The 19,070-nt window shown below is 39.6% G+C and overlaps 1 protein-coding gene across 1 annotated transcript in view; it reads left to right on the plus strand.

Moving 5' to 3' along the window:
- Positions 1-7,488: 7,488 nt before the first annotated feature.
- Positions 7,489-19,070, plus strand: part of LOC306637702 (uncharacterized protein) — a gene marked incomplete at its 3' end in the record, with an annotated part of 156,839 nt that continues 145,257 nt past the window's right edge. The window contains exon 1 of the mRNA XM_079100455.1: positions 7,489-7,598. The remainder of the gene's footprint in view (positions 7,599-19,070) is intronic.

Raw genomic sequence — 19,070 nt, forward strand, 5'->3', positions numbered from 1 at the left:
GAGGTAGGCTGTGGTCTGAGCCCTTTTCTCTCATGGGTGGCCTCGCTGCTCAGTGCTGCTCAGTCTTGTTTCTCAAATGTCCTTCAGTATGGCTACTTCTGGCTCCTCCCGCAGTGCTGGTGGGGGATGACCAGAAGTGGGTGCTCCTTCCACATTCAGCACAACTACAAGAGGAGAGGTGAGTAGGCATGAATCACACAAGGAGGCCAAGGAGAGAGAGGTCCAAACAATTCAACAGCAGAATTTGTGCCAAGGAAATAGGATTCCGAGGAAAGATGTCCTTGTGGGATAGTGATGGGAGAGAAGAGAAATCCTCCCCCAACCAAAATTTTTTCTCTACTCTCACTGTTGGTTTATTCTTTTGTGTAACAAGTTTATATTTTACAGATTATATATATGATTGCTAAGAACTAGGAGGAACCCATATCTTAAAAAGGAATAATAAGACTGGGTCAACCATGGTACTACTGTTCTACAAGTTCTTATGCAGATTTTAGGATAATGGTTTAAAAATATGGATGGTTTATTAATGCAAGTAATGCTCAAATATAAAAAAAAACAGTAAATTGCATGAATGATGGAATTACTATTGTGCTATTTGTTGTTGAATATATTGAGCACATTGTGTGAAGCTCATACAACTATAGTGGCACTATTGAATTTGTGGGTCAGTATGTAGAAATATAGAAAGATATTACCTGCTCCCACTCAGAGCCTGTGGACACCCAACTCTGCCCTGCATGCCCTACAGAGCCGTCATTGGAAATTCAGGCTAGGAAGCTCATAGAGATGTGTCTAGCTACCCTGCCTCAGGGGAGGTGCCACGTATGAAGAATGGCACCGAATTTCGAAGAATCCAAGTCATATTGATGTTTTATTCCCTAAATATTCAGGCTTAAATTTGACATTCTTATGGGACTAAACGTCTCAGTGTTGCTTAGGCATTGAGCCCTGACCCTGACCTCAGGGGTTTGCAACCCAGGAAGAATATTCACAAGTAAACCCTTTGTTACTCCTCTAGCAAGTGATTGACTTCAAGGCCAGCAGACTGTGCTGCCAACCATTGTCACAGTCCTCCTGTCTTCTTTTTCTCTGTCCCTGCTGCCCACATTCCCCCTAGGACTCCACCAGGCAGTTCCTTCATCAGCACTGTTTAAGGCCATATGTTCACATGCTGCTTGTTAGCACCAGGATGAAATTAGCGTCATGTCATTGCTTCTTGTTGGGACTGCTACTTGAACTGGTGAGAAAATCCTGGAGAGAGCAGGCCCTGTCTGCCATGACCAAGAGTCTGTGCTAACTTCCAGCATAACACATGATCTGGTGTACCTGATAGTCATGGTTTCATTAAATGAGCCTCAATAAGCCAAGAGTGTACTGACCTCAAGTTTTGAATCCCAGAGGCACATGTTATGCCATGGCTGGGAGACTCTTGGGTGCAGTTGTTAACAGTCTAAGCTTGGCTTCACTAGAGAAATGGCCTTTAGGAAAATGGACTTAGCTAAGAAAGTGGCCTATGTCTCTCACCAAAACCTGAAGACTAGGCCTGGATCCTTGTAGCCTACACTTCGTGGGGGAAACTGTGACTCCTAGCCCCACCTGGGGCATTTTATCTTCAGCTCCTGGCTCCCTTCCCTTTTCTCATTCCACTGCATTCTAGACAATAGTGTGCTGGGCAGTAATGGAATCCTGGGCATTTGCCTTAAGTTTCCTAGTCAGTCCTTCAAGAAAATCATTGTTCCTGTTTCATAAATGGAGCAAATCTTGTTACTAAATTACCTTGAATGCTATTACTGGAAAACCAAAAAAAATTACTGAAAAGCAACATAGAATCAAATCGATGTTATCATAGCCTGATGATAAAATCTCGTTAGGTACATTAGCATATCTGAATCTCTTCCCCAGTGCAGGTTACCAAAATTGTCAGAGACTGAGAGGAAGGTAGACATTCTGGGTGCTGCACAGAGGAGCAGAGAGAACTACACCCACCATCCCCATTCAACAAAGTTGTAGAGATCCAAGGAAGCAGGGAGTCTCAAGGTCTCCCACATTTAACTATGGCAAAGAGAAGAGTATGCATTTCAGTGGATTGGTGAGGGTCTTTATATATTTATTTTAGTCACATATGGAGTTATTCACACAGTTATGAAAATCTGGAATCTGCTTTCCTAGACTCACAGTGAAAGTCAAATGCTTTTTTACATAAAGAGGAAGACCTCTGAGCCCATGTTAATAATGACTATTCTCTGTATCATGTGATATTTTGCATCATAGAAACTTGGGGAGCAAGATAGCACAGAGTTCCTCTTTGTTTTTTTTTTTTTTTTTTTTTTTTGGTGCTGGGGCTTGAACCCAGGGCCTTGTACATGTGAGGCAAGCCCTCTACCAACTGAGCTATTTCCCCAGCCCCAGAGTTCCTTTTTGAAACAAGTCAACTCTGCATCACGACAAGCAGGCCAGGGTGAGTAGTTCAACATGCTCTTTTTTCCCTTGAAAAGCAGAGTGTTCAGCTCCCATTAAGGATGCACATTGGGTAATGCCTTTGTGGATTTTGTAGAGGCAGGTTAGTGACCACTGACTGATATCCAGGTGACTGGCCTGGAACTTGGGTGGGCAACCAGGTTGACCTGAGTTTGGGAAGGTTGCCATCATGTGACCACTGGAAATATTTCTCACCAGTGAGCTAGTTAGCCCAGGAGTACAGCTTGCTTTTACACCATTCTGAACTCTCTAACTGTCGCTGCCCACAGCAACAATTGTGTGGGTATTTATCAGAGGTGGACTGAAAATAAACTACTTTTCCGATATTCACTAATTTATAGAGGAAGAGAGACTTTGAGAGAAAGATAGGCTTTGATTAGAGGAAGAGAAACTTTGCTTAGAGGAAGTTTTAGAGAAAGACAGGCTTACTATGCTTATCAGAGATCTGTTTCTTCTTAGAGGTGCGTCCTGCATCCTGTGAACTAAAGGGTGCAACCTAGAGGTGTGTTCTCAGTTCTCCGCTCTACGATCTGCCTTCTGCCGCTGCCTACTGCTTCTTATTGCTAGCTGCTTCTCTTCTCTGCTAGCTGCTGCTTTTCCTAGCTGCTTCTTCTTACTGTGCTTCTGCTTACTGCTGCTGCTTTTCTCTGCTAGCTGCTGCTCCTGCCTTCCGCCTACTGCCCGCTTATATTCCCTCCAGGAGGCGGACGGCTGGGCCGCGCCAGTTGAGATCAGGTGAGGAGCCAGCTGCCCTATTACGGCAAAGGTTAAAACGAGCAGGCCTGAGCAGGAGCACTTGGGAACACCTGTACACGGTTGTGTGCGTGGACTTAATTGAATTCAGCCAATGACAAATCACCTGGGTGTGCTTATGTTAATTAACCTCCTCACTGGCGATGTGATCAAAGCAACCTCTGGCTAGCTGTCAGGCGCCATCCCAGCGCCGTCTGCACGGCATAGCCCCCAACATCTAACAAGTATATTCTGGAATTATTGTGATTTTTTTAGCTCCAATCAGGATGCATGCTCAAGATGTAGTTCAAACTCACTTGGAAGAAATCAAAGTTGTAATGCTGCCATCCAGATTCAGATTTTCTCCAGGGCACCTGGAAAACCTGCTATGAGCCTCCACAAAAGTGGGCAATACTGCACTGACAAATTCCCAGGGGGCTGAAAGGCCATCCCTGTTTGTATAATTTTGTATTGTTAAGGAGATGACAAATGAGCACTCTAAAGGAAACTTTTGAGAGGCTTTATTATGGAAAGAGACCCAGGTAATTAAACTTTGAAAAAGTGATGGTTTATTAGCACTAGAATCCAACAGAATGTAGAACTCTGGAAACCAGGCACCACATTCTAGAGACGCTCCCTTGTTTAGCTCGTGTTAAGGAAGATGTGAAAGACAGAAAGATGTTTTATTGATGTGTCAAAACCTTCCAATATTCTAGGCATAAAAAATGTCCAGAGTGGGAGCATTTTTAGATATTGAGTTGGCCCTCACACCAGACCCACATGGCCACTTATCAGGAGGCGCCCACAGGTAAAAGAGAGCAGCCCAGAGAAGATGGATCCTGGCAAGTCCTCATCCGGGATCATATCTGAGAAGCCCTTTTACATTCACCTTCTGTGTCTGTGTGTAAGGTGCATGAATGGCAGGGGTCTGCAATGATAGGAGCAGGACATTCCATGTAGAATCTGACAGAACTTCCATGTTTGTGCTGCTGGACATGGATGGTAGGGTGGATATTTAAGTACTGAATACTGTTTTTTTCTACTCAAATATTTATCCATAGACATTATTCTATAAAAGAGTATCACCCAAGTATGGAGACCTATGCATGTATTTATAGATAAGTATTTTGGATATAAAAATATTCATTGGGGAGTGTCCCCTGTGGAATCAGCCAGGATGGTCAGTTTGTTATTGTCTTATATGTAAGACAATCTGTTCATAGAGTTCCATGTAGATATTCATGAAGCCACTTCCTAATTCTGTGTCCTTGGGGAGAGAGTGAGCAGACTAAAAAAACAATACTGATATCTTTGGTCTAAGGTTAGATGAGACATCTGGAGAATGGTCTAAATGGGCAGGATTTGGAGCTTGTCAGGATAGATCCAGGGCAAATACCCAGTTATGGGAATTCCCCTAAACCTTTTCCAGGAATTTACAACTTGCATGACCTACATTCCCATTCCCAAAGAAATATAGACTGTATTACTCTCTCTGGCAAATTAATAGTTGTAAATCTACATAAATGTAGAAATCAGAGAACATATTTCTCCATTATTTTCAATGATTACTGGGCACTGAATATTTATTTTCTGTTGCTACTCTTTTGTTTTAGCTACCTGCCCCGGAAGCCCATGTACCTGTCATCTCCACTGTATACGTAGTTATTCTAGAAGACTTAAAACCTAACCTTTCCCCAGAAAGTGTTTCACGCAAAGAGGAGAAAGTTCACACAAACAAATGAGGTAGAAGTAGTCCACTGGTTTTTCATGATTGTACCATGTCACAAAATAAATCTCGATAGCCCCATCACGTAAGAAGTGTGCCCCAAAGTCTTTATAATATTCCAGGAATAGACCTCACTCCTTGAAGTAGTTCAGCCTTTCAGTGCTGGTGGGTGTGGTGTGATTCTTTCCCACCTTCATTCACCCATGCTGCAGGGACAGCGTATGTGTGACCTAGTGGGCTCCATCAATATTGTTTGGCTGTCATGAAAATGCCACAAATGGGGTTAAAGAGAAATTCATTATGCTGATTCCAGGGTCTCTATGTCATGGTGTCTCCTGAGTGTTTTCCTTCTGGACCCGCTCTTTGACATGTACATTGCCATCTTCTGACTGTTTGCATGCCATTTTTTCCAATGCTTCTGTTTACTCATTGAAGCTTTTTGTAAGAAGATTAGACTTCACACCAATTAACTGGAATACCATTAATCGTGTATTTAGGGACCATATATTTCAATGGAGTCACCAGGTATTTGGAATATCAACATATGAGATTTGGGGCGAGGATAAAATCCAGCTGGTAATGTAAACTAGTTGGTTGTTGAAGACAGACGCCCAGGAAAGGGCATACTGAGTTAAGGGATATGCACATGCAAAAATTTACTATCGACAGGCAAATCGCTTCACAGATGAGCTGCTGAGGTTTCATCAGCACAAGAAATCTCTGATTGTAGCAGCTTCTCTCAGCCAGGATTCTCTGGGTTTTGGCATTTAAGAAAGCTATTTTTCTTGCTAATCTCTTGTCCATGGTCTAAGGTTGGATAGTGCTTCGCCATTGTCTGACATATCATTTTACTTCAGAAGTATACTACCTTTTCTTCACGGACACTCAGAGCGTTCACATGCCTAAACACAATCTGTCAATGCTTTCTGTTGGAAATCCAGATTCCCATTATCTGCTGTTTCATGGTACTGCCAATAATTACATGTTCCTCCTTGGCCTCCTTTTGCTCCATAGAGCAATATAAAATTTCTGCTGCATGACTCGGTAGCCCATGTCCCACTTTGGTTTGAAAACACAGGGCTTGGTGGTCCTTTACATTCCTGTGGGTCAGCCTGTCCTAAAATTAACAAACCCTGATTTAACTTTTCACATATTTGACATCAAACTATATTTTGATATGTAAATGGGTGTTCAGATAAATTCTAGCTGTTGTTTGCCCTTGATGTAAACTGAATCAGATTCCCTGGATTGTTGAATGGGAGCCCCAAGATGATACATGTATATGAGCATGTTCTGTTTGTGTTATGCTATGTAATACACAGGACTGGATTTCATGTACATATATCACAAATCCTGCTGTTTTGAATAATTGTCACTTTCCAAGTCTGATGAGAATAAGAAATATTTCAAGATTCTTCTGATCTAGTGGAGCTGATTTGACTCTGGAATCAGACACAGCTCATCCTGAGTTCCAGCCCACCTGCTTATTAATTGTGAAAGTAGGTCCACAGAAGGAAACAGATATTACAGCTTGGCCATTATGTCCAACCCCAAATCGCCAAATAAGTTTGAATTTCATGTATGTAAACAATAGAGTCAGGGCTGTGGAAGAATGCACGCTGTGTTCCTACCCCCTAAATAACCCAAGTTGTTTTTTCTGCTGTAGATATCTGCAATGTGAAAAACCTGTGGTCATTTTGAAGTGAGAAAGAATGAGCTACTTTTGGACTCTTCCTGGTTTGAGCTCCCTCCTCCCACTCAGGGTCTCCTCTTCTAATTTTGGGCCTGTGGAGAATTTTTATTGGGGAACTGTATCCCTCAACACGGGCATATAAAGAGACAGACCAGGTCCTTTAAGTCCCTGCCATCAAGGGACCCATAGCCCTCACACCTGGAATGTGGCTACTGTGAAATGAGGTGCGATGGAGAGAGTCAAACGTGAGCATGTAGTTCCCAAACACATGCACTCCATTGGTAGCATTTCATACGTCACACAAAGGTAGTATTCCGGAAAGGCTGTGTTGTTATTGATGTCAGTGTCAACTCTTTCTTTTTATGCTATCAACGTGAATACTAGAAATATTTACATTTGTGCCTTAAGTGTTGTTTTCAGTGGATAATGTTGCTTTAAGAGGTTGTTCCCATTCAAAGCTTAGTCTGTGTCCTAATAGGAACAGATAAAATGCATAAACTGAAATGCCTTGTGCATCATGTTAAATGGAAGTGTTCCGCGGGTTGGAGTAGATCCCACCTCTAGAAGGAAATATTGCCTTAAAATAGCAGCAGCCTGAGGCTCTTGGGAGCCATTCCCAAACCCCAAAAGAAAAAGAAAAACCAAAAAGCAAAAAACTGCAACCAAGAACCTGTCATTCTGGTGTTCTTCATGCCTGGATTGGATACTACTTGCTGTCACTCACAGAGAAGGCTGGCTGACTGGAGGGCAGGGCTGAGGCCCTGTCCAATCAGGAGCGCTGGGAACTGTCCAATGGCGTCTGCTGCGGGGAGCTGGGGGCGGGCCTCCCCGCCTTCCCAGCTCCCCAGGCCGCCATCAGCGGTTCGCCTCTGGGTGCCTCGCTCCTGCCTCGGAGCCCCAGGTCGCGCTGCGGGGCAGGCTGACGATCCCTAGGGACCAGGACTGGCTCCTGAGCGCCCGGAAATGGTGAGCGGCAGTGGCCTCAGAGTGGGGGAGGGGGCTGTGGGAATGGCGGTGGCGGCGCAGGAAGCGGAGCTGGCGGAGCGTGTGCTCCGCCCGCCGGAGGCTGCAGGCGAGCCCTGCTGTGGGCAGGGCACCCTCCGTCCTGCTGGCCTCCAGCCGGGGCGCGCCGTGCGGAGACCCTCGCTCTTCCTTATCCTTGCAGGACCCTGACCCCCACCTCTGACACTGTCTGGCAGGTGTGGCCTGTGGCCCAGCAGCTGCCAGAGGCTGGAGATGGACACGTGGGCCCATTGGAGATTGACAGTGGGCCCATTGGAGATGGACACGTGGGCCCTTGGGAGATTGACAGTGGGCCCATTGGAGATGGACACGTGGGCCCATTGGAGATTGACAGGTGGGCCCATTGGAGATTGACAGTGGGCCCATTGGAGATTGACAGTGGGCCCATTGTAGATTGACAACGGGGCCCATTTGGAGATGGACAGTGGGCCCATTGTATGGTCAAACCTCCACTGGCCACTTTCCGGCAGGAGCGGACCTGTGGCTATAGGAAGCTGCTTCCTCCTGAGCTAGCTGATTTCATTTCCACTTTCTTTTTCTTTCCTGTTCTTTGTATTCTTCTGCTGGAAGTTGAACCTTGGATACTTTACTGCAGAGATTTATCCCTAGTACTCTTTACTTCGTATTTTGAGACAGGGTCTAGGTTAGTTGGTGACATTGGCATTCTTATGGTTTGGTTTATTTAGATTTTTCTATTGCAATGAAGTGTATGATTTTTACATACATATGGATTCATATATGGGTTTAGTTTATATTGTGATTCCTTGATGATTATTGAAATAGTATAGTTTCCTAATATACATGAATGTCAGGTAATAAGTACTCCTTTTGCTCTTATTGAATAATTTCTTGGCTAAAATTATATATATAATTCTGTGGATGAATTTTAGAACTTCATAATTTGGTTTCTTATTAGAAGTAAAGCATGTTGATTTTTTATTATTGCATAGTGGTTATAAATAATATTTGACTTCATTTTGACATAATCATACTAGCAAAGAGTATAATTTGCTCCATTTCTGTACCCTGTAGTTCGTCTTTCCCTCTCCTCCTACCTTCTTCCTCTCTTCCATTTATTTATAATTTTATAAATTACTGCTTTATAGATACACCTAAATTTAGAAACTACTATGATGTATTCATTATAGGTACATAACAATTTTACAGCGATATATTGTAGGTTAATTCGGGTGAAAATAGTTTTCTTTGTAAGGATTAGTTTTATCATGTACACATGGAATGTGTGAGATTTTTATGTGCTTCTGTTCATATTTGTTTTCTCAGAAGATCTACATATTTTTTTCTAAACATATATATGTGAAATATCAGATACATTTTGCACATATATAAAACTTAAGCATGGTGTTTTATCCTATTTCTTAAACTAGATGTACTGTTACTAAAAATGTGACTAACTCCTAGGAACCATTTTTCCCACAGATTATTATTTATTTCTTCTGACATGTATATTCTTTTTAACCATGCCCCTGAAATTGTAGGGTAGGTGTTGGGGGAGTAATGTTGTGTTCTTACGTGTTATCATGGTCACAAATGCTGTGATTTCTGTTATTCTCTGACAGTGAGCATCATATATCTTCAATAGCAAGAATTTCCACAAATAATAATAAACTCTTGAGTTTATGAATATTCACTTGCTTTATGTCATCATCAGTTTTATTTAGTTGTGTCTGATGGAATTTATTTTATATTTCTTTAAATATTTTTAATATTTCTTTAGATTTTGAATTTCTTATGATTATTGAAAACTTAGCTGTAGATCCTTGTATTAATTGGCAGTTCAGGGTATTTGCCTGCTTTTCTTTTTTTGTTTCTGGCTTTAAAGATAAGAAAATATATCCAAAAAGGCAGATAGATTGGATTTCAAGAAAAAAGATTTTGTTTTTAATTAATAAAATAGAATACTTACACTTCTATTCCCCTGGGTTTATGTCGTAGGTATCTTGTATGTTTTGTATTTGGAGGTTAATTCAAATGAGATTCTAGGGCTTATCCTTTGAAATTCTAACAGGGAATATAAATAAGGAAAATCTCACTTCCCTATTGCTTCAGGAAAATGAATATATTTACTCAAAATCATTGGTTAAGTATATTGTTGAATGACACATTCACTAAAACATCCACTTCTCTTCCTTGAAGATTTTTTAAAAATGATATTGACAGTGAATCATTCGTTCTCTTATCTGGATTTTGGACTTTATTATAAAATATATAGAGTAAGATTTGGGAAATCCTAGAAATATGCATCATAATTTATTGTTTTCTGAATGATATGTTATAGAGATAGCAACAAAAGGACATATATTTTTAGAAATAGTTACATACTTTTTCTACAAAATTTCTTATGAGCCTTTTAAATTTCTTTCTTTTCTGAGTCATACTCAGACTCTGGGTCTGTGATGTGCTTTTTTGTACCCTGTAATCTCCAAGCAATTCTCATAAGGAATTTAGGTTGATAGCTCAGTTATTGAGTAGTTGCTTAACATGAAAGAGGGGAAAGAAAAAAAAAATTTGTTTTGCTCCTGGGGTGTCTTGTCTAAGTACTTTATTCAAAATGGAGAGAAAATAATATTTCTTCAGACACATCCTCTACATCAGGAGCAAATCAACCTTTGAGGAGCTTTGAAGTGATTTCATATAGTTCTTTCTCTGGGTGGTTCTCTTTGCAGCTGGGTTGACATTTAATATCCAGAAACCTGTGTTTTCTCATCTCTAAAATGGGAATAATTTTAGAGGACACAGATGGATCATGCTTGTCATGGAGGCTAGTAACACATGTATGTGCTGTGGCCACACTGACAAGCCACCTGGAAAATGCTGTGCAGATGCTGATTGTTTATGTGCCACTCACGTGAATTTTCTTTCAAAAACTTATAAAATCCCTTTCACTGTAGGCACCAATGTCATCCACATTGCCAACATAAAAGGTTGAGTCTTCCTGTCTAAATCCCAAATTCCTATTCTCTGGTGCTTCAAGGTGGTATAAGTGATTGTTTCCTTGAACTGCTTTTATCCCCGTTAAAGAGTTGTCTGCTTCATGCTTTATCACCCACATTCAGCTGTCTAGAAGATGACATAGAAACCTGTGTTTTTTGCTGGTTTATAAAGGAGGTGGACATTGCTTCTGGCTGGTGTCATTCCTCGTTATAAAGTGAACCAGGATTTCTCCAGGCCTGAGAAAAGTCACCCCATAAACAATCAGGTATATAAAAAGGTTTTGTTCATATGTAATATATGTGCATATTACATATATACACATAGGTTTAGGCTAGTCTCTTACCTGCTTCTTTTTAGGTGAGGAACACAATTCCTTACCCATATTTCTTCTCAGGTACAAAATACAGGAGAGACACTGTCCTGAGGGAAAGCAGGGAGCTTTAAGCAGAAAAGCTCCCAGAGTTAGGTTTTCTGCCTGCAAATGCTGGCCATGGTCCATTCCATTCCAGATACCAGGAAACAAAGCAAAATACTTTGAAAATTAGATATAAGCACGCACACACACACATACACACACACACATTTACACACAATTCTTGCTTTTTTGAATAAGTGTTTCTAGCCAAATTCTAAAATAATGAGAAATGTTGTATGAGTCATGTGGTATAGTAGAGGTGTTTGGGCTTTAAATTATACACAACTTTTTTTGTACTCTGGATTGAACCCAGGGTCACTTAACCACTGAGCCACATCCCCAGCACTTTTAAATATTTTACTTAGTGACAGGTTCTTGCTAAGTTGCTGAGGCTGGCTTTGAACTTGCAACCTGCCTATCTCAACCTTACAAGCTGCTGGGATCACATGTGTGTGCCACCATGCCTGGCAACAAAATTTATCTTGATTTCAAGTCCACTTGCTTATTTAGGGTCTTTCATCATAGGAATAAAAATATCATGGAGTGGGAATGATGTCTAGGGCCAAATTGCAAAGTAAGGTATAATCCTGAATCCTCACTGTCCAGTCAAGTGGGGCATATGTCAGCAGTAGACTCCAGAAGTTCAGTCCTGTTTGTGAAGAATATCTTCGACTGCTTCCTGAAGTCCTGTCTGAGCACATGTATGCCAGCATTCCCGCACATTCCCAGATGGTGTGGTGGATTGTGGAGAGGGATGATCATCAGAATCACAGCTGCACGTATTGTTTTCTGGCATGAGGAGGGCTGTGTTCTGTGTCTGTGGGTGTCTCGAATCTTCTTTCTTCCTGAACTTGTTTTTCTCTTTTGGTGGGTTGGTGGTACTGTGCTTTAAGCCCAGAGGTCCTCTACCACTAAGCTACATCCCTGGCACCTTTTGTTTTTTATTTGAAACAGATGCTGAGTCTGGCCTTGAACTTGTGCCCAGTCTCATGAGTTGCTAGGATTACCAATGTGTACCACCCTGGCTGGATCCTCCTGAATGTTCTCAATGTATGGGAAGCAAAATGTGAAATCCAGAACCCCGTCTCCCAGCCTATGCCTTTATATATGTCAATAAAATCCTAAAATTGCACCTCCCTGCCCATATTCCCAATGACAACTTCTTCTCTGATCAGTATTCTCAATAATTTTCCACTATTACATTTCAAAAGAGCACAGTATTTTAATTGATTAATTAATTAATCATTTTATTTTATTTTATTTTTTTACCAAGAACTGGACAGAAGTTTATGAATATTTGTTTTCTGGCTGGGTGCGATGGCTCATGCCTATAATCCCAGAGACTCAGTTGGCTAAGGCATGAAGATTGCAGTTTCAAGCTCAACATCAGGAATTAAAGTTGAGCATAGGCAACTTAGAAAGACCCGTTTGAAAAGGTTAAACCTCGGACTGGGTGTGCAGCTCAGACTTAACATGCCCGTGTGCCAATCCCCAGTACCATAGAAAAAGTAAAAAACAAAGGCTTTCATTGTTGTTATTTATGAGTATTTCACATGATAGAAATTAGAGAAAAATCACTTGATCTTTGGAAAAATACGTGCTTGTGCTTCTTTTGTCTCTCCAAGGCCAGACGCCTTGTCACGTGTCTTTGTGTTGAGAAGCCCCTGGTGGAATTTATGTCAGAAGATTCTCCTTCCCCTCTGGTATTTTCCTGGTAGTGTCTCAGAGTTGTCTGATACGAGGATCCCACAGCTGACACACCTAATGTCCCCTCAGAGTCCAGTGAGTGTCAGCACTTGGCCCTTTTCTTGTAAGAGAGCAAACTAAATTCAGGAAGAACTCTGGTTTTCCAGGGAAATAGTTGAGTGCCCTAAAAGCTGGGGGAAACCTCCTGGTTTGCCTTTATCCACAGATCCCCTCAGTTGTTCCCTGAGCTTGGCTGCTGTGAATACTCTATGATGAAGATGATAGTGCACCACTGATTTAACATACTGATTTCAGATACTTTGGGAATGCACCCAGAATCATTATCATTGTGTTAATGTTTAAAGAACGTTCAACTTTCCAGGCCTTTTAAAAATCAGCCCTACTGAAATCATGTTCTAGCACAGTTTGCAAGTGTTTATTTTATCCATATCCACGTAATTGCAGTACTGCTGTTCTTCCGTTTTTGATAGTAGCCTTTCTAGAAACTGCTCTCAGGCCGCAGAAGTTCTCGTAGTTGAGTGGTGCACTGCACTTATGCTAAAGTTAGCATTCATGCTGCCTTATCCTCTTTGAAAGAAGGTGATGTGGACCTCACTTAGAAATAAACAGGAGTCTGTACTTTCCACCTTTTCTTCTCTCCTGGTGGAGACGCAGCCCGTGGACGTTCTTGCATGCCGAAGTGGAGCCACATTTTGTGATGCAGAGAGATATGCACCTGTATATTTGTCATTGCTCCCAAATCCTGGGAGATTAGAATGTAGTACATTGAATGGAAAAGTTGAATTTTGGACCCATTCCTTACAGAAAGAATTGGTTAGCCCTGGAGTTAGTTATTTCTGAGGTGAGTTGAGGAAGAGGGCTCACGATGTACGTGACTACCAATGTGGCTGCCAGTTGTAGACTGTATTTCCCTTGTTAACTCTTTGATCCTGGATGGATAGAACCTCAACTGTTAGGAACACCATTTCCCATGTTATGCTGGCAAATGTCTTTTAGGAAAAAGTGGGATCTTTGAGATTTAACGCCTCTTCTTCCCTGGTCCCAGGGAATAAGTCCATGTATCTTTCATTTTCATAGAAAACACTCTTTTTCTCTGATCTTGATACTCATGTATATCTAGTGTCCTTTTCTGTGTGTATCAGTTGTATTAAAATTCATTCTAGAAATGATTTAGAGTTAAATGTGCTATACTTACGACCCAAAGTGTCTTTTTCTGCTCAGGGTGACGGTGGATTTAAGCATCCTTTCCCAGTTATAAAGATCATTAAGGAATGCTAATATCATAGTATTACCCAACTTTTCCAAGTTATCTGATGGTAGATTTTTTTGTTTCATGTCTCTAATTAATTTATAAATTTAAGAGGGATTCACAACAGGAGTAGATATTTATTTGGTATATCCATGAGTGAATCAAGAGTCAGGAGGTTCATACTCTGCTATATTTTTATAATCATCCCTCTTAATATCTGCTTTCTGTTGGGCGGTGCTGGGGTATGATCCAGTGTCACACATATTCTGCACATAATCCCAACCAGTGTCCTGGGCCTCTTGATATCTACCTTTAGGCTGTATTATATCATTCATTCATGTTAAATAATTTTCTTGATATGATTGAATATATATAGGCCCTTATATTGTACTGAGCAATAAAAATAATGTTTACATGCATATGAATTCATGTGTGCAATTTTCTCTATTGTGAATTCTTGATCTTTATATTATCATGATTCTATAATTTTATAGCATATTAGTATTGATAGCTGGTAGTGATAGCTGGTAATTTTGCTTTTACATTTCATAGAGTTTTTGGCTAATTATATGTGTGTATAATCTTCCAGAGGAATTTTAGATGTTTTTACTTTGTTCCCTTCTTTCATTTTGCTGGGTTATTATTATATATTGGCTTGCTTAAAATAGTTATTTTTTTTTAATTGTAAACAAATGGGATACATGTTGTTTCTCTGTACATGGGTTAACGGCATACGTTTGTATAATTTACATAGGGTAATGTTGTTTAATTCATTCTGTTATTTTTTCCCTTCCCCCCACCCCTCCCACCCCTCTTTTCCCTCTGTACAGTCCTTTCTTCCTCCATTCTTGCCCCCCTCCATAACCCTAACCCTAACACTAACCCCTCCCGCCCCCCATTATGTGTCATCATCCACTTATCAGCGAGATCATTCGTCCTTTGGTTTTTTGAGTTTGGCTTATCTCACTTAGCATGATATTCTCCAATTTCATCCATTTGCCTGCAAATGCCATAATTTTATCATTCTTTATGGCTGAGTAATATTCCATTGTATATATATATACCACAGTTTCTTTATCCATTCATCAATTGAAGGGCGTGTAGGTTGGTTCCATAATCTGGCTATTGTGAATTGAGCAGCTATGAACATTGATGTGGCTGTATCTCTGTAGTATGCTGATTTTAAGTCCTTTGGGTATAGGCCAAGGAGTGGGATAGCTGGGTGAAATGGTGGTTCCATTCCAAGTTTTCTAAGGAATCTCCACACTGCTTTCCAGAGTGGCTGCACTAATTTGCAGCCCCACCAGCAATGTATGAGTGTACCTTTCTCCCCACATCCTTGCCAACACCTGTTGTTGCTTGTATTTTTGATAATCGCCATTCTAATTGGGGTGAGATGGAATCTTAGGGTGGTTTTGATTTGCATTTCTCTTATTACTAGAGATGTTGAACATTTTTCCATATGTTTGTTGATTGCTTGTAGATCTTCTTCTGTGAAGTGTCTGTTCATTTCCTTAGCCCATTTGTCGATTGGATTATTTGGATTCTTGGTGTAGAGTTTTTTGAGTTCTTTATAGATTCTGGAGATTAGTGCTCTATCTGAAGTATGATTGGCAAAGATTTTCTCCCACTCTGTAGGCTCTTTCTTCGCATTGCTGATAGTTTCCTTTGCTGAGAGAAAGCTGTTTAGTTTGAATCTATCCCAGTTACTGATTCTTGCTTTTATTTCTTGTGCTATGGGAGTCCTGTTGAGGAAGGCTGGTCCTAAGCCGACATGTTGAAGATTTGGACCTACTTTTTCTTCTATAAGATGCAGGGTCTCTGGTCTGATTCCAAGGTCCTTAACCCATTTTGAGTTTAGTTTCGTGCACGGTGAGAGATAGGGGTTTAGTTTCATTCTGTTGCATATGGATTTCCAGTTTTCCTAGCACCATTTGTTGAAGAGACTATCTTTTCTCCATTACATATTTTTGGCACCTTTGTCTAGTATTAGAAAATTGTATTTATTTGGGTTTGTGTTCGTGTCCTCTATTCTGTACCATTGATCTACCTGTCTATTCTGGTGCCAATACCATGCCGTCTTTGTTACTATTGCTTTGTAGTAAAGTTGAAGTTTGGGTATTGCGATACCCCCGGCTTCATTTTTCCTGCGAAGGATTGCTTTAGCTAATAGTCATTCTTATAATGATAGTTTTACCATGTAGACATAGGATGTGTAATTGAATCTTTGATGTACTTCTGTGTACTTGTGTTTTCTCAAATTCTGCATGTTTTTAAATATGCTTACATATGAAACAACATTCATGTGACATCTTTAAAAAATATACATGGTATTTTTTAGTATTTGTCAAACTAGATGTAACAGAAAATGTTTCTGGTTTCTAGAACCATCATTTTGAACAGCTTAGTATTTATTTCTTTCTAAATGTACATCCCCTATAATCATGACTCTGGATTTCAACTCTGGAGGAATATGATTATGTTCTCATATGTCCAGGAGTGTAATTTCAGTCTCTGTGTTTGGTGGTGGTGTATCACATATGTTTTCTTAAAAAGTTTCTGCACATGGAGAATAACAGTTTGAACTATAGTTTCCCTTTATGAGAATGTCTTTATTGCACATAATCGTCAATACTACTTAATTTTGTGATAATGGTGTGTTTTTATTTTACATTACCTAATCTCTAAAGATGTTTAGTTTTTTATGATTATGGAACACAGATATCTTCTATTTAAAGTTACTGTTCCAGTCTTTTGCCCCCTTTTCTTTTGCAGTCTGTATTTTCTTTCTTTTTGTAAGTGTTTGATTGTGTACGGAGCAATTAGGTCATTTGTCCTTGCACGATTTCATAGAATCATCTGATGAAAAGAATTTTTATATTAATATTATATAATTTATAAATTTAATAATCTTTGTGTAATTTTTAAAATTTAAATTTTTTTATTGTTCTTTTTCCCTTTTGTGATGTTGGGTAATCAAGTTGTACTATTACTGAGCTATATCCTCTGCTCTTTTTTAAAAATTATTTTCAGACACACTTTGCTCAGTCAGTTTCTTGGGTTGGCCATAGACGTGATTCTCAGGCTTTAGCCTCTAAAGTACTAGATATTTTAGGTGTGCCTCACCGTATGCATCCTGTCCCACTCTTTCTTATGTCAACTTTAGGATGCTTTGTATTACCTTTTATATTTCCCTATTGTTTATTCTTAATTCTTATATTTAGTATGTGAAAATGGGCTTTATGGTATGAATGAAGGGTGCAATAACATTTTTATTATCTTACAAATATTCCAATATCCTAACACCTTTCTTTGGAAAGAATGCCATTTTTCCTCTTCCCTGCACTACAGTCTCTAGGATTTAATACTGTCTAAATAGAAGAGACTTCTTAAGAGTTTTCTCTTGAGTTCCACCATGTATTCAATTTATTATGGGTTCTGCACTGGTTGTTTTCACTTCATTACACCAGTCTTTGGTGGCATCCTGGTTGTGGTCACTGGTAGACTTCATGTACGACAGTGGAATGGATATATCATATAGCTTCGCCTTGTAATAGTCCGTACCATCTAGATTCTTGTCATTACACTCAGATATTTGGAAAATAACAGATCATCTTAGAATGAGTTTTCCAGAACATATTCACTTCAAGTGAGACATCATTATATATATATGCAACTTACATAGTATATAATTGACATACTTTTTACGTGTTGATTTTTTTAATTTACCAGAGCTCTTTCAATCTCATTTGCTTTGTTTTTTTCTTGGTACTGGCAATTGAACCCAGGAAGACTTAACCACTGAGCCACATCTCCAGCCCTTTTTCACTTTTAAGTTAGAGACAGGGTCTCACTGAGTTGCTAACTGACTCACTAAGTTGCTGAAACTGGCTTTGAACTCATGATCTCCTGCCTAAGCCTCCTGAGTCACTCAGATTACAGGTGTGCAGCACCACATGTGGCTCATTTGCTTTTTAAAAGCACCATCATTGACATTGGTGATTCTTTCTGTGTTATATTTATTTTTAATATTTTCTAGTTTACTCTTTTAAGATTTTTTTTCTCTACTCTTTTTATAAAATTAATTTTTTGAAACTCTTGAGATGGATGATTTGCCAATAAATTCCTAGTCATTTTATGGTTTACTAATTTAAGTCTGTATATTTCATTTTTAACAAGAGCTTTAGATGCAGCCCAATTTTTACAGTCTTATGGAGATTTAATTAGCACATATTGACCTGTATATATCTTAAGTGTGTACTTTTATCTTCTGGCATATGTACATATCCACAAAACCAGCATCACAATCAACGAAAATGTCATGTCCATTATTAAAACATGTTCACAGAGATTACATTACGTTTATGTATGATCTATCAAAATGTAAAATGTTTTCTACTGTCATGTATAACTAATTAGAACAAATAAAATAAAATAATAGAATGTTCCCAAATGTTCTTTTAAGTTCCTTCTTTCACTCTTCCTCACAGCCATTCATGTAATAAATTTGATTTTATTGAGCACAGCAAGAATAGGCAAACATTTTAATTACATAGATCCCTGAATTATCACAAAGGAGACATATCATGTACTATTGCTTACATCAAGAAATAGCACTTAACATCTCTGTGACCATTAGTCTCTTTTGCATGTGTGTGATTGATTTTTTTTCCCCTCCTGATGAGTGTAAAACAAGTCTTTTAGCTTGAATTTTACCTTCATTAATTAGTATTGCTTTATACTCATATTCATGTTTTTATTTTTGTAATTTTAATGTTTTCTCCTTTGTGAAAACTTTTGAAATTTCTCATCTTTGCTGTTTTCTGTTGAGATGTATATTTTCCCAAAGAAATGGTCAAGAGTGTGCTTCTCAACCTCTTGTATATCACAAGTGGCAATCACACCCCAAAGAAAGGAGAAACCGCCTTTCACTGTATGATCAAGCTGAGAACTTCAAGGACTGTACCTTGTTTTCATCTCTATGTAGTCTTTTCACCTTTTATGTGTCAAGCAGGTGTAGGGCAGGGAGTGTCATGAGGCTGTTTTAACGACTCAAAGGCAGGTTGGGTTTCTGGTATATAAATAAAAT

Source organism: Sciurus vulgaris, assembly GCF_902686455.1.
Source record: "Sciurus vulgaris genome assembly, chromosome: 10".
Lineage (NCBI taxonomy): Eukaryota > Metazoa > Chordata > Mammalia > Rodentia > Sciuridae > Sciurus > Sciurus vulgaris.